The following is a 17,726-nucleotide window of genomic DNA, read 5'->3' as shown; positions in this document are numbered from 1 at the left end:
TTGAGGTATAACCATTAAAAACTAAAGCCGCATTCTGTCAAGCGCAACTTCCTTCCCTTCACAGCGGTGCACTGTCATTTGTCCCTAAAACCCAAACGTAACTTCGATCGGTGATTGTTGTAAAATGTAGTCTATACTGTTGCTAAACTGCGGGACGCGTTTGATATTAAAAGTACCAAAATTGACGCAATAGACGCTGTTCCAAATGCGGCACGCGCTCCGAAACACACCGCAAGGAGACAAGAAACGTATATTTTGGGCTTCGTGTGCGCATCTAAACGATCAAATATACACAAAAATATGTCAAAATGGCCGTCTTGGAGATTCACTTAAACAGTTTATTCACTTAAATACAGTTTATGTCTTAAATGGGCGTAAATAGCTGGGAGAAAATATGATGCGTAATAATGATTAGATTTGCATATGGTCTTAAAGAGGCAGCAGTCTTAATAAACCTGCTGACGATTGCAGGTCAGTCAGTCGCAGCTCTTGAATGAATAATTTTGGCTTTTATAAGCTTTAATCTATCTATGATAAACTATGCAGTGTTATTTTACATCTGACTTTATTATTTGTCTTTTTAGCCCATATTACTCCTGAACAGTAATGTCAGTAGACATTACTGAAATTAAAGCACTGGGTATATAATTTGTATTTGTTTTATTGTATACCTTTTTTTGTTTGACCATGTGTTTGTACTTTGTTTTTGGTGTCCTATGTCTTCTGAATATAAAACACAAAAGCCTGCACCCTTCTGCATAACATACATGTTTTATTTGTTTTGTTAAAGCATTGCTTTTTCTTTTGCTGAAGATATTTATTTTACATTTCAAAATATAAAGCAATATTAATTCTATTCTAAATTATTTTTTTCCCCCTTTTTTTTTAATATAACAAAAAGAACCGATAAGAATACCGTTAAAGTACCGGATCGATAAGAAGTATCGGTAAGAGTAGTAATACCGTTAAAACCTTAACGATACCCATCCCTACTGATGAGATATATTTCCTGGAAAACAAGACACTGATTAAGAATAGGATTTTTTTGCAGTGTATCGGTAAATCCTTTTCAGCTGCGTCTGCTTGTGTGAGTGAATATGAGTGTGCATGCTACTTAGTAAGCATCTGTTCTTGTCTGTGAATGTACCTATGTTGGGGATAAAGTGCATGAAAGGGCACGTGTGCGGTTGACTCAGCCTTTTAGACTTAAGTTTGTGAAACCATTCGGTTTCTCCTGCTTTCTTCTTGGTCTGGGAGAAATTCTAAGCATGCTAAATGCAAAGGGTCATCAATGGTTGTAAATTGGACGAGCGAGCTGTAGGCTGCCGTGATTCGCTGCCCACGGAAAGAGCTGTAAAACCAGCTGGGCTTCTAGTCAAGGTTGATTGGATTGCAAATAGCATTGAGCGGAAGGATCAGCCCACGTCAGTGGCTATCACTGCTAATGACCTCTACATTGTGCCTGAATTAAAGCCTGTGACAGAGGCCCCTTAGTGTGGACGAACATGAGAAACATATTTATAAAATTAACCCCACCTAAAATATTTGTATATTATAATAATTCTCAGAACAATAATCCTGACTGGTTGTTAGCATGTTGCTATGCAGAAGTTAAAGTGTTCTCAGTGGGTGTTAGCATGTTGCTATGCAGTTGCTAGTGTGTTCTTTGTGGTTGCTATCATGTTGTTATACAGTATGTGTGTGAAAAACAAGATTTAGCACCCTCCCTCTCTCATGAAGCACAGTTTCCCAAATTTCCTTTATTATATATGTATATAGATATATATACACCGTCGCCTTGGCTACAGCAGTTCATTGGAATGAATGGCGTAGGCAAGGCGGCATCTATTCTAGTGTATATATCTATGCACCAGTCTGCGTACACGTCACACACCAGGATGCGCGAGCGCCCTCAGATCACTTGGACGTATCTGTGTACAAGAGTTAAAAAACGATATAAATACTGTTCGTTTTCTCACACAAACCACTCGTTTCGTGTCTTAGGCCATCAATGTGTACTTACGATGGGGAATTGTTTAATTTGGACGATGGGGAATTGTTTTAATTTGGACTCTGTGCATGCTCTTTGAGACAGTGACCACAGACCTGCATTAAATGACTGACAGACAAGAACGGTTTGACCTAAAAATATCAAAATTGAAACTACTGCGGAAAAAAAGACACCTACATCTTGGATGCCCTTGAGGTAAGCTAAAACATACCAAAATTTAATTTCAAAGTGAACTATCCCTTTAAAGCCAATGACGAAATCTCATTTAGAGCTATTTAAATCTTTAACTGCCGTTTTCTCCAGTAGAAACATCTCAGCTAGGGTGACCACCCGTCCCGCGTAGCGCGTGCGCGCACAGCGTTTGAAGCCCAATTCACGCGTCACGCAAATTGAGACCGTGTCACGCATAATCTATGCTTGCTCAAAAAAAGTTGGTCGCTCTATATACTCGAGCCCCAAGCAGACAAACGAACATTACTTGACATTTCAGCATGCTATTGTTGCCACACAAACCACACAAAAACAAAAATAGTTGAACTGCTGACTAGGTTGTTGTCAACTTTTTCGTTGTTGTCATGACAGCGCACGCACGCGCATACCAGACACACTTGGAAGGAAGGAACAGTCTATGGAAGGAACTTTCAGATGCGCGCTTTCCAATTCGAAAAATTCGAGAAAGAGACTGTCTGAGAGCCAACGCCATCATCAATTAAAAAGAGAAGGTGTGAGTACAAGAAACAAGAATGGGGAAATGAATATTTGTGGCTGGAAGGTGTTGAGGGGGATACCGAGAGGGCTTTTTGTGACCTTTGCAAAACGTCCTTCTCAATCGGACATGCACGAGGTCAATCGTATTTTTTTTAAATACTTTTTTTTTAACTGTTCCTGTGGTGTTGAGCAACTACAATTCCTGTTAATCCTATAAATTTATATTATAATTTATTAATTTATTTAAAGTAAATAAATTGTAATGAAAAATAAATAAAATTAAATAGTAAATCTTAAGTGGAAGTACATCTGTCAATTCATTGAATGTTCAAAATATTATGAGTCTTTATTTAGAAAAAAAATACACATTGGTTGGCCTATTCATGAGCATACATCAAAAATTACACGTTTAGGAGAATAGGGCATTATTAATACTATGCAAGGTGGTATGTGCTAGAAATGGGTAAACCACTATCAGTGAGTCTGCCAGTGGGGCACCGCCGCGCCAGGCAGTGTCCCACATTGTCCCTCAGAAACATACCCCTTGTCCCCCCTTGGGCTTATTAGCAGGTGGTCACCCTAATCTCAGCCTATGTAGCACCTGTGTACACCAAACTTTCCAGTTATACACTTAGCAGTATTCTGAAGATATTTTCAGAGGGATTTGTTAATAAATCATTCCTGACCTGATTTATGTGACATTTTAATAAAAAAAATATGGCGAAAATCTATTTTGGACAGTATATTTTGATTTCCTAGGTAATGAAAGCATATATCCTGAAATCCCTTTGAGTTTTTATTTTCATCTTGTGTGTAAACAAAATGAAAAAAGAATTTTGCATCTGGCTTTATCATATGTTCAGATCTATCTACCGAAAATATATGCAAAATCGTGCATATTTAATGAGATAATGCCTAATTTGCATAATTAAACATACAAATTTCTAAAACTTGTAATACATTTTTTTTATATACTTGTGTAAGTAATCAACTGAGGAAGTTTCATGGTGATATCTATTATTTTAAAATTTTCACCTGTAGCGTCTCGCCTTAAAAAGAACAGCTGAACATCAGCCCACAAATAAAATATATTAAACTGTTACCGCAGTTAGTTATTATTTTGGAATAAAAGTAAAAATGCTTATAAATCATCACTTTTTTATGTGATGTTTATTTAACTAGGGAAATGTGACAACATTAAGTGTAACTGGGACATGAATTTACTTATAATATATTATCCTCATTTTAGAACACCACTGATATAGTTTGAGAACAGCAGCTCGGTGAACAAGCGCAGAGAGAAGTGTATAGGAGTAGGAGGAGTTTCCGTGTCGCTCCTCAGTGAGTGTATCTGGTGTTACTGTGCTTGGCTGCAGTTTTGCATTGCTTTATTCGATCGCCTGCCTGGGATCTGCAACACAACGGCTCTCTCAAGACTGCATTTACCCGATACGCGTGGAAAGGGTACAGATCTGGCCTCTTTTACTTAAACATGGCCACTGATACTCATGCATATTCTGCACACCGCCGTAATACTCTCACACATGTACTGTATACACACATGCTCGTTTTCACACACTTGTGTAGTGAGTGTAAGTAATCCCCCCTGCTGTTTCAGGCAGTGACTCATCATAAACACTCATGTGGCTGTCTTTGCTGGAGTACACACCGCCCTGCTAAACCGCATGCACGTACACACTGTAGTAACGAGAAATGAAAGCACAGCCTTCTGACTGACAAACACTCACATGCACTACTTCACACTGTTGTAGCAATTGTGGCTACAATAGTACAAGAAATGTGGGCGTGGGCAATATAGGCATAGTCTCCAAGGGTGGCAGCTATTTCTGGTGTTGCATAGGGTAAGGGATGGACATTTTTGTCAATTTTTAATTTCGAGTACTGATAGGTCTCAAAAACAAGTTCTCGAGTACTCTGGGCGGGGCTTGTGCAGGGGGGCGGGGTGAGGCGTTTCCGTCATGGCGATTAGTGAAAATATTTTACTTAAAACAGTTACGAAAATTAATGTTGACAAATAAAAATATGACATGAAAATATGTTGATCAAAATATAAAAATATGACTAGAAAATAACTGCTAGATTAATAAATTATTAACTGCTAGATCTAAAAGGAATAGCTGCATGAGGTGAAGCTGAAGAGTGAATGAACACCAGTATACTGAAGTCCGTTCTATATGACACATCCTATGAGATTAATCAGATATCCTTTATACACAAAATAAATGGAACATTACAACTTGTATCTGCACAAAAGGACGCAAATGCAACTTAACTTGAAGTAAGTTAAGTGCTTGCCAGAAAGTGTTACTTTCGTTGTAAAATCAACCCTTCCTGTAACAATGCGCTAAAACATGTGCAACTAAAGCACAAAGAATTCACAATAGGGAATTCTATAGTGTTCTCATTATAATATTATATGTATATGGCAGATTGGTGCTGCACATCTTGCACTTAACTGTATAAATATTACCGTTTGCGTGATCAATCGTCGCTGTCACATCCGAGTACTCAGGCACATCCCTTCTATACATATGCTTTTATTTAACTTAATTATATATATATATATATATATATATATATATATATATATATATATATATATTATTTCTATTTAATTATACCAATGTGAACATTTGAATTTAATATTTTGATTTATAAATAAGTAATTTCTACATCTATATTCTGTATATTCTGTATCATTTTTCTATTTAATTAAACTTTTTATTTTTTGAAAACAGACTGTCACTAGATAGGTAGTTTTTTTTATAATTTTATTTTATACCTGAGTACATAGATAATTTGCTTAATTTTGTATTATTTTGCATTTTTCTTTTTTTTTTAAACATGTAGATGTTTATTTCATCATTTTAATTTATTTTATTATATAAACATGAGTGAAGAAATATTAGTTAGTACTACATAGGTAATTTTTTATTTTATTTTATGGGTAGAAAAATCACAGTTAATTTTTTTTTTTTTGTACCTGATGTTGCCAAGGGCAGCATGTGAGTTAGGACTACTAATACCATAGTGACTGCCAAATAACACGCAAACATGTTTGCTCAAATGCATGCATAGACACATATCTAAAGCCAGCGGAATGGTTACCCACAGCAGGAAAACCACACGGCATATGTAAATGAGATGCGAGGGAAGTGTGTGTGCACGGTTCCCATGCAAATGTAATGGAGACCTCAAAGACAGAGGTTATAAATAGACTCGCAGTGTGTGGTTGCCTCAATAAACACCACGTCGCTCTTAAAGCGACACTCACGACACGTTCTCGTTCAAACATGCACACTTCAGGGCATTTGAAAGGGCGATTTGGAGTTCATGTATGCGAATGCTCAAAGCGACATGTAACCCAGTTAAACGGGGGCTTATGACGTCCTCTTGCACAGATTTTGTATTGTGTGTGCAGTTTGCTCAGAATAGACACTCTCTCACTCTACTATATGATAGAAAGGCTTTGAAGATGAGGAGGAGAATTTTTAGGAACAGAAAGGCAATAAGGCAAGATATGTCATTACGGCAATCTATCAAATAATGGATGAGATTTTGAAAAGCATAGTGTAAGTGTAATGTAAGCATTACATGCCTGCTTGTTTGTTGTCCTCACAGTGACAGGCTGTGGGATGCCCTAAAAATACTTGAAGAAATGTTATATTTTAATCACGCTCTGTTTAAAAGCTGCTTTTCTAAACCTGTAGCCTCTTGCGCCGGGGTTCCCCCTCATTTGAGTTTACCTTCTCTCTTTTCTTCGTCTCATTTTTACGCTCACTTCATGACCTGGAGGTGTTTAATCAGGTTTTGTGCTGTTTACCATATTGTAGTGATCTCAAGAAACCACCCACATACCCACCCACTTCAAAACATTTGCATACAAACTGCGTTTGCCATTGCAGAAAGTGTAGAACTTCATGTTACAGCATTTCCAAATCAGGCATGAAGGTTTTTGTACAGATGGCTGTACAGGGTGGGAGGGTCCCACTTTAAATCATACAGCTGGAGCCAAGCATGTGAGCGGCATGATTTTGTCACTTGCACTGTGTCTGGAATCACCCTCTATACACTTAAAGGTGCAGTAAGCGATTTCTGAGAATTATTGTAGAACACTGTTGATATTTGAAATAAACCCAAACAAACACCCCTCCCCTCATTGCTCCACCCTCCAAATTTTCAAACACACAATGCAAGACTGGATGTCTCTTTACCAGCAGAAGCGAAGCAAAATAAAACTTCACGAAAAAATAAAGCGAAGATGGTGAAAGAACGACAAGGAAGAACATAGAGTACAGTAATATACACAAGCAAGAGTTTGTTACTCGTATATGGAGCAGAAACAACGCAACCTCTGCGTCTGTTTTCCAGCCTTCCCACTTATGTCTCTCCAGCCTTAGAAAGCTTTTCTAATATTAACGCGGGTCCTAAAGCTCTTGCCTGATCGTAACCATTTTTTTCCAGTGACCTTTTCTCTTTTGTAATGTCTCTCAGCCGTCTCTCTTTCTACAGTCTCCCTCTCGCTCATTCTCTCTTCTGCTCCATCATGAGTGTACACGCCCCCTACTGCTGATTGGCTCTGTCTGATCCACTTTCAACAGTGTTTTTCAAAAATCACTTACTGCACATTTAAAGGGGACATATCATGCTAAATCCACTTTTTTAGCCCTTAAATGCATTTTGTTGTATATTTGGAGTGTTTAGAAGTACAGAAAAGTTTAAATTATTCTCTTCAGGTGCTTCGTTGATATCTTTATATTCTGTTTTGGTCATATTTTTCAACCTGTTCCGATTTTTCTGTTATCTATGACGTTTTGTGAACTATTACGTCACAGTATTTGCAGCGGAACTGCCAAATAAGGACATTGACTTCCAGCCCAACACTTCGAGCAATCCGCCATTTTTATTTCTCGCTGCAATTTTGTAGTCCAAGCTAAAGGATGCAGAAGTTACGAGAGGGTAAGTTAAAATGTTTGGTTGTTGGATGTAGTAACCCACACGCTTCATTACACCGTCTAATGTAGGTGAACTGCCGCGCTTGTGTTTAACTGAAAGAACGAGCAGAGAGAGAGAGACCCGGTCGCGCGCACGCACTCTCTCTCTCTTCGGAGCCAGGCGAAAATGTAAACAAGACACCGTCTCCAAACTAGACGCTGTCTTGCTCTCTCTCCCTCGCACATATTAATCAAAATAAATCGACACGGTGGTAAAAGGTCGGAAGACCAAAGTTTCATGTGTAAATACAGTAACACACCATTGCGATACATCCATATGAAGACGTTGTTCTGCAGGTTTGTCGTCTTCATTTTCATCTCGCTCCGGCTCCGACTCTGGCTCGAACATGTAAGGCTGGCTGGACAAGTCTTCCGTTGTTGACATTTTGTTAATAACGTGTGAATAAAAAGTTTCTGTGCCGCTAGATAATCGTATCTCTGAAATGGCCGAACGGGGTGGAGTTGAACCGAGTATCACCTCTACATCCTGGAGAGGGGGCGGGGTATGAAGTGTCTCAATTGTATTTAAAGAGACCGCACCAAAACGAGTTGCTCTCAGACGCACATCAGAAAAGGGGTAGAAAAGGGGCCTGTGGAGCTATAATAATGAGGAATTCAGACCCAAGCATTGCAGTTCCGCTTTATATAGACTACAAATGTATGATTTATATGTAAAAAGGAACGATTTAAAAGCATGATATGTCTCCTTTAAATGTCTTCATGAATGGGTTATTGAATCATTGACTCACCCGATTCATTCAAAAACGCTGAATAATTCAGGAAGGAAACACCACTGTGTTAATCAGAGATCAACAGTTCTACTCTGACTGTTTGGAACTATTTTCATTGATAGAATAGAGCAAAAACAGTCAATATTGATAATATTGCAAATAAAATGTACATAACTTTATATTAACTTGAACAGCCTATTTTTAACTAATTATATACCAAATCCTGCTCCACACAACTACAAACATTAAATATGTTCTGAGGTTTTTATTGTGCCACATCACACGGCTGTTTCACTCTCAGTGTGGACCGACAACTTGGTTAGGACACATTGCCACAGAAAGGTGTTTTACAGCCTGTTGTCAGGCTCAAACGCACTGCTTTTCAAACGCAAAATGAGACCATATGGTAGCCTGACCACATACAATTATTATACCTCAGGTTCTTCCCACGGTGATTTCCACTGTGTCATATACACATACATGTAATTATGTTGTGCAAATCCTGAGATTTCACTTCATCATTCCGAGACACTCCCATTAAGGACTGACTGCAGATGAGAGTGATACACAGTGTAATACTTGTGTACACTGATTCCAGAACTGTTCTAGTTTCTCCATTAAATCACTTTAAGGTGAAATACAGTGCCATCTGGTGTCTAAAAACAGCACTGCATCAGCCTCTTGTTCATATGTGAATGAAAATAAATGCAGTAGGCTATCTATACATTATCTTCCCTTTGAATTTACTATTCTTTACATAATCTATCTACAAGGAGTTACAAGGAGAATTTAATAATTCTGCATAGCCGTAATATACTATATACTATCAATTATGCAGGAATGCATGAACTAGCACAAAGCTAGTTTGGTTTGCTTTCAGGCTTGTCTCACAGTAGGGGGCTGAAGAAGCGGCGGTCCTATACACACTTTTAGCCGGCTCCCAGGAGTCATCAGGAGCTTTGAACGTCTGAAGATCTGCATAAATAAACTCTCCCATCTTTCTCCCATGTTCTTGTCTCTCACTCTCTTTCTCTTTTATATTCTCGCTTTTCACTGTTGTATCTATCCATCTGCCTTTGTATATCTGTAGCTTTGATTCTTTTTCTTAGACATGATGTTTTTTAGCTGTCTCTGAGCTTGTATAAGGCTTGATTGCAGGGGTTTGCTTGAGGGTGCTTTAAAGTAAAAGCCTACGCATATGTAGTGTGTTTGCTTTGGTGCTTGATTAATTTGCTTGTCCTCTCTTACTGCAGATAAATAGACCCGAGCGCGCCTTGAATTCTGCTTTTATATATTTTTTTATGTTCTGCACCAAGCCGACTACATGTTTTAACAGTAAGTAGCAGTAGCAAGTCACAAAGCTCTTGTTTGTCTGAACCATCTAGTGCCAAACATTTATATAAAAGCGCAAACTTTCCAAATTAAAACTCAAAATAAAAGAATGTAGTACGTCGTCAGCATCTTTTTACACTCGTGCAGTGATTAAGACTGGATGCATGAAATAAAAAAATTAATAAAAATGAACTTTTTTTATTATGCATGTTAGTATAGGATAAATTGTTGAAAAGAACACTGCATTTTATCATATTGTAGTTGTTTAAAAAAAATTGTAAATACAATTTATGTTATTTTAGTGTTATTTAGTTATTTTGTTGCATGCTTTTGTCTTTTAGTTTCTTTTAAATATTTCTATTCAGCTTTCTTAATGACATTTTTTTCTTCAGTTTTAGTTACTTTAGTACTTAATCTTAATTTAAAAAAAAAAATTTTCCACCAAGAAAATCATCTAATATTTATATTTTATTTCAGATTTATTTCAATTAACAAAAATTATTTTTAATAGTTTTAGTCACAGTTAATGATAACAACACTGGCCTCCTCTGATGGATTTTTTCTCCACATTTTTGCTTGTCTTTTACTATATCAAGATATTCAGAGCCATGTCACACATTTTGTAGGTTCCTATTCCTTTACTATTCCTTTGTTATTGAAAATAGCTTTCAAATATTTTGTTTCCAGAAGGTGGTAAACAAATCCTTGACAGAATAAGAACCACGGTGCCAAACTAGAGCACACACACACACGTTGACATGATGGGATGACAATGATGTCAGTCAGGTTGTCAGAGAAAAGGAGCGCCTATGACGCCCTCAGCACTGAGAAAGAGAGACAGACAGAGAAAGAGAGAAGTTAAAAGGAATGAGGTCAGCCTGGGGTACGACACGGTAACCTGAGAGAAGTACCTGCCCTCACACTATCCACTTACTGCTGCATTTGTCCCAGCTGAGCACAGCAGGAGAAACGCAGGAAGCACAAAGCTATCTCTCCATCAGTCCCTCACAATGACCCAAAGACGGCCCTGAATGAACCTGTCACCGATTGAGTTTTACTACTTTGAGTGTGACCAGGAGCTTTTGAGATTTTGAGTGGCTTTTTAGACAGTTGTAAATGAGTGTGTGTGTGTGTGTGTGTGTGTGTGTGTGTGTGTGTGCGCGTGCGTGCGTGCGTGCGTGCGTGTGTGTGTGTGTGTGTGCGCGTGCGTGTGTGTGTGTGTGCGCGTGCGTGCGTGCGTGCGTGCGTGCGTGCCTGCGCGTGTGTGTGTGTGTGTGTATGTGTGTGTGTGTGTGGAAGAGATATCCACTTCTCCTGTTGTACCTCTCCAGTAGTTTCACACAAAAGGGAGGTATTGAATGGTGATTGTTGGTTGAGTGACAGGCTTTGTGATTGTCAATGACACGATTACGCTTGCCATGATTTATTTGTGACTATATCTACAGCTGAGGTATCAATGTTCGACTACCCTGGTAAAAAAACAAAAAGGCCTGATTTATTTTTCATTTTAACCTAGATTTATGCTTTAGTAATTTAAAAATAAATTAATAATTTAAAATGATCTATTAATATAAATCATAATCTTAAATTACACTACCATTAAAAAAAAAAAATGTATTTGAAAGAAGTCTCTTATGCTCAACAGGGCTGCATTTATTTATAAAAATAGAGTAAAAAGACAGTAATGTTGTGAAATATTATTACAATTTTAAGTAATTATTTCAATTTTAATGTTTTAAATGTAATTTATTACTGTGATGGCAAAGCTGCATTTTCAGCATCATTACTCCAGTTTTCAGTGTCATAGCATTCTAATATGCTGATTTGCTGCTCAAGAAACATTTATTATTATTATCAATGTTGAAAACAGTTGTGATGCTTAGTATTTTAAACCCTGATACATTATTTTAAGGATTCACTGATAAATAGAAAGTTCGAAAGAACAGCATTTATTTGAAATAATACATTTACAAATACAGTATGCATATACGTATATATATATATATATATATATATATATATATATATATATATACAGGGTTGGGGAGTAACGGAATACATGTAACGGCGTTATGTAATCAGGATACAAAAATCCAGTAACTGTAATCCGTTACAGTTACGTCAAAAAACGTAGTAATCAGATTATAGTTACATTTTGAAAAAAGGGGGAATACTTTCAGGATTACAATGGTTTCATTTAAAACTATATAAATAATTATTTTGGCATAATAACACATATTAAGCGCTGCTTGATTATACAGTAGTTCCTGGTTCTGTTGCCAGTAATGACTCACGTGTGCCACGCGCTGGTGCATGTGCAAATAACAGCTGTCTACAATCTCCTCAGATGCAGATTGAATTACAGCTGCTAAACGACGCTGCCTGCGGGTAAAATCGCTTTTAATTCATGGAAATTCCGCTGCTATTTTGTAGAAATTCGGAGGGTAGCTTTTTTAGTACCCAAAATGTCCTTTCTTAATATTTTCTCACGTAACGGGATGTTCGCTGTCTAGGTAACATAGGGGAACTCCCACTGCCAACGCCACAAGTTCAGTCAGGCAAATTAAGAAAGATCACGGCTTTAGTCAACATGTAGGCCTATTTTAAAATAAACTAATATGTAGATTGTGTAAAAAAAATTAAATGTGTTTTTATTTTTTAGTAAAAAATTTGTTAAAAATAAAAGAAAATAATCTGTAATACCATACATTAGCCACTAGATGTCTGTATAGCCCTTTACATAAATATATATTCAGGCCTGTGTTAATGTGTTAAGGCCAAATTCTTAATAAATAAAAGTTTTTTTTTTTTTTTTTTTAACTTTATTTATAGGCTATACGTGACCTTGAAGTAATCCAAAAGTAATCAGTTACATTACTTTCATATTATAGTACTTGGATTACGTTACTGAATACTTTTTTTATGAAGTAATTTGTAACTGTAACGGAATACATTTTTAAAGTAACCCTCCCAAGCCTGTATATATATATATATATATATATATAAATTTCACTTTTCAAAAAAATATCTTATAGACCAAACCTTTTGAACTGTAGTGTAAGTTTAAATATTCGTCTGAAATATGAAACGTTAAATGAATAAAAAAATCAATATTAAATAAAAAATCCAAATATAAATCATAAGCTTGACATTTAGATTATATGCAAAAATTGTTCAGGGTGTTAAGTCTATAAATTTTCATTCATTAAAAACAGATTAGATTGATGTTTACTTAATATTGGCATTCATAATTTAGCATATTTCTGTGAAAGTCTCCCTATACATATTTTTTTCTATTATATGGTAATGGCTCCTTTATAAAAACTTATTTATTAAAAGATTATTTTTCTGTAACACACTTTCTTTTACATTTGGCACCCATAATATGTTATACTAAAACACATACTCCCAGAGCTGTAAGGTACATTTTTTGATAATATTAGTGTATACGCCAAAGCCTTCCTCCATTAATATTATACCGAGACATCCGTCCTCTAGTGTGAGTCACTGGTTTGCTACGCTTGTTTCGTGTATAAATATTGCTTTTTCCCTGGCTGAATAAACTAGTCCTGTCTCATTATGTTAAATGGTGGAATGAATAGACTGTAACATTGCTGTGGAAACAGGGAGCATCCCTCCGCACAGATCCTGTGTAAAGTCATTTCTCATCATTACAAACGCAGCCACACGCCTTAAACGCTGGAGATGCCTACCCTGGTTAGATGCGTTTCAGTGTGTGTGTGTGTGTGTGTGCTGTGTCGTATATAGGGGAATTTCCTGTTGCTTTGAGTGTAGATGCCTCACTTTGCCGGTGCTTGTGGGATATATGTGTGTGTGTGTGTGTGTGTGTGTGTGTGTGTGTGTGTGTGTGTGTGTGTGTGTGTTTAAGGAGCGGATTCTCATTGGGTGGCTCCAGCCATCTGGCCTTAGCTCAGATGAACTAATTTCTGCTTCTCTATTGATCGGTGAAATAACAGAGCTGCTGTAGTAATGATGTCATCACCTGCCTCTCAGCGCTGACCTTGAATGAAGCGAGCTACTGAGCATGCTCACCACACGACTTTGTGTGTGTGTGTTGTGTGTGTGCTGGATTCCGGAGGTTGAAAGAAGGAAGGCTTTCAACTTGCTGTCCTCCTAATGCACACACACACCTGCTGCTGAATTCCTTTGAGGCACTCCATCTTGTTTCCTCTCTGTCCGGTGAGAAAAGAGATGGTGTCGGCCATGACACTTCCATCTGTAGAAGAAAAGCACCATGATTACTCCATGTGCAAAGCATATGGTGCACCTTATGACAGCAGTATGAGGCATTCATGCATCATTATGTTTGAATGCTTGATTTGACATTTAAAATAACTTTGTATTATCTAATAGGTCTGATTAAACATGTTCAATGCATTTTAGAATAAATACACAGGTTTTTAGTAACAGATTATGCTACAATTAAGATTCTGTCATCATTTACTCACCCTTGTGTCATTTCAATGATCAGTTCAGTGTTACAAGTCATACAAACAATCTACTTAAAAGGTTAGCTCACCCAAAAATGAAAAATCTGTCATTATTTACTCACCCTTATGTTGTTCCAAACCTGTATGAGTTTATTTCTGCTGTTGAACTAAAAAGAAGATATTTTGAAGAATGTTGGTAACCAGTAGCCATTGAGTTCCATAGTAGAAAAACAAAATACTGTGGAAGTCAATGGCTACTGCAAACTGTTTGGTTACCAAAATTCTTTAAAATATCTTCTTTTGTGTTTAACAGAAGAAAGAAATTCATACAGATTTGGAACAACATAAGGGTGAGTAAATGATGAAAATTTTTTCATTTTTGTGTGAACTATCCCTTTAAGAATCATTCCAAACTGATTATACTGTAATTGAATCATCTTGACTCACTTACATCTGAGTCAAAAATATAACATGAGTTTTAAAGTTTTAACTTTGTTTATTTTACATGGTGACTATTTCTGATAGTAAATCACCAAAATGTGAAATATTACATTTTCTAAATTAACCCACTATTGGTAGCTGTAGCAAAAAGTTAATTCTGTTCCCTGCTCACAAAGATGTGGTCCGGCCAAGTTACAGGAAGGTACATGGAAGAAGGGAATCTGGCAATTAAAGGCCTCTGACCCCTAAACCTTCCTGTAACCTCTTGATCTATCATCCCCCATCATTCTCTCTGTCCTTCACTCTTCCTCTCTTTCTGTTTTCTGTCTCTTTCCCTGCTAACCAAGCTTTGCTGCAAGGATGGTATTGGCTTACTGCTTGTCCTATGTCTGCACATAGAAACATTACACTCTGTACTGTTGTGTATCACACACGTACACTACACTACTCTAAAATGAACTTTGTGGAGCAGAATCTGAGAAGACCAACTTGTTTTAGGAACCACAAACAGGTACAGGGAAAAGGGATCCTGTTTGTGTATGCGTGAGTGCTTGCATGCTCAAACAAGTTGCAGTGCTGGCAATATTAGATATCTAAGATGTGTTTGAATTAATCATTTTCCTCCAGTCTGATATGACATTTCCCATGTAACATTAAGGGCTTTTGAGTCTGAGGGCAAAGCAGCATTAGAAAATGTGCTGACCCTTTCCATTATGAATGTGACATCAAGACATTTTCATTTTGAACCCCTTAAACAACAGCGATTCCCGCAAAACTGTAGGTATGAATGACTATATTTGCTTAAGTGCAAAAATCATAGCCGGAGTCAAAGTCAAAAGTCCAATGCCACCCACAGGTCAATGTAAATCTATAGGTATATTTTCCAACAATTTTATTATCCACCAGGTGAAAAACCTTCACCTTCAAAAGTCTGATCGGTAATGTTCATCTATCTTCAGCAAGCCACATGATTCCTGTAGCTCAGATGGTCCAATATGAGTTGCTTGTTAAAGTTTAATGTTTAGACCCGCTGCTGAAATGCACTGTTAGTTAAGAGCTAACAGCAAGTCTTTACAGAGAAGAGAATCCCTGCTGATGTGATCTGATCCCTTATCAGGTTCTGACAAAGATAGTGATAACAGAGTGAAAACGGAAAAGATACGGCGATTTCATTTAAATTGTGCTGGTGGCAAAAGATGTGGAATTGAAAAAATTAGTTTCCGTTTAGTGTCACTTCCTATATTTCTATTGTTTTAGGCTTGGTTATAAAATTGAACAGTCTCAGTCATTCCAGCATGTCTGTCCATCTGCCACGTCTGAAACACTTTATGGAGGACACATGGAAAACGGTACTGTTGAAATTACATAGTAAACCAATCCAAAGGGGTCCTTTGAGCCTGCAAGTAAAAGTGCACCATCTTGTTTTTAAAAGCATTTTTCTCATACTGTACTGACCCTTAGTGACCCTGCTGTTTACCCATGTTTACCCAACACATTGGCCTCCTAGAGCTGATAGGAACATCAGGGGAAGTGACATTCAGGGAAACGTTTAAATGACGATGACTGAAAGACTGAGCTTGCAAGAATTACCCCATTGTTGTTTATGACTTGTGGCCACAGCCACAACCACATGACACTTGAAAGAAGAAAAAGGCATTAAAGTGTCAGTAACTGTGTTTACGGGTGTCTTTTTCACATGCTAAAAAGGCTAAATACTTCAGATATACAGTAAGCATGCAGCCACAAGATTTAGTTTTAACCTCAGATTTCTGGAAATTCAAAATAGATTCAATGGAATTAGTATCATGCTTGGTTACCTATTGATGAACAGCACTTGGTGTAATCATTTTCTCACTGTAGTAACACAGATGTCCTCATCACTCTAGGTTAGATTGATCATTCACGCTGTGGTTGTAGCAGCGCTCTGAAGCTGAGCTGTGGACATTTTGAGGTAGGAGATTCAAGCAGTAGAATCTACAGTATGTTTAATGTAGTGCATTGGTTTTAACAATTAATCAGCAGCTAAATCCTCTTTTAAACAGTGTTTTAGTGAGTACTACAACAGGTTAATTCCACTACAAAAATCTGCAAAACGCAACAAAATTCCATCAACAATTTGTCTGTGGAAATGTGTGACGCCACACAGTCACAGCCAGACTCAGAACATATTTGATGTTTATTACACAGCTTTGTAGAGTGCGATTTTGGACCATTGAGATTTCTCACGATGATTAATTCACGTTGTTGGGCTGCTTTTCTATTATTCCAAGGACAACGTGAGTCAACATTCGGAAGCATTTAAATTCTGTAATGTGAAATATTTCTGGAATATTTAGTTGTTTTATATTTATTTTCTTGATTTTATTGGTTAACATTATTTTCTCCACCCATGCAACCTTTTTTTATTTTTTTAACTGTGAAAACATTTGCATTTTGCAACAATAAACATTTCAAATAATAATGTTACATTGTTACATCAGAAATCATTTTAATAATATTCAAGCAAATAATGAGCCAAGATGTTTACAATCACAGTTAATATTACGTTCTTCACACTGTAAATGAAAGTGCATTGCGTTTTTGGATATACCTTTGCATGCAGTGTGCTGTTATATACTATACATTTTGGGAAAGTAATCTGAATTTTCCATGCATAATAGAAAGTTGGCATTCTTTGTACAGCATTATGGTAGCATGCTGTTCTGAACATACAGTTGTCAAACATTTATCTTTTTAGAATAACATGAACCGATGAATCAGTGCATGTTATTCTAAGACCACATACTATATTTATTAAAGGGGTGGTTGATTATGATTTCACTTTTCTAACTTTAGTTAGTGTGTAATGTTGCTGTTTGAGCATAAACAGCAAAGTTACAACGCTCAAAGTTCAAAGCAAAAGGAGATATTTGCTTTTACAGAAATCGTTTTTTAAGGACTACAACTAACAGCTGGTAGGGACTACACGACATTCCTCTCGGGTTAGTGACATCAATAACCCTAAAATTTACATAAACCCCGCCCCCGGGAACACGCA

General features: G+C 37.0%; 1 protein-coding gene across 2 annotated transcripts in view; it reads left to right on the top strand.

Moving 5' to 3' along the window:
* atxn1a (ataxin 1a) overlaps positions 1–17,726 on the top strand; it is a 103,329-nt gene that overhangs the window by 51,227 nt on the left and 34,376 nt on the right. Inside the window, exon 1 of one of the 2 annotated variants that reach the window (XM_079878321.1) lies at positions 16,576–16,640. The exons of the other annotated variant lie outside the window; for it this stretch is intronic. The gene's annotated coding sequence lies outside the window, so the exon portion shown is untranslated. Of the gene's footprint in view, positions 1–16,575; positions 16,641–17,726 lie in introns of those variants that run through there. 2 annotated transcript variants of the gene reach the window in all.

This window comes from Squalius cephalus (assembly GCF_949319135.1).
Source record: "Squalius cephalus genome assembly, chromosome: 8".
NCBI lineage: Eukaryota > Metazoa > Chordata > Actinopteri > Cypriniformes > Leuciscidae > Squalius > Squalius cephalus.
Note: the sequence above shows the minus strand (reverse complement) of the source record. Positions and strands in the feature narration are given on the sequence as shown.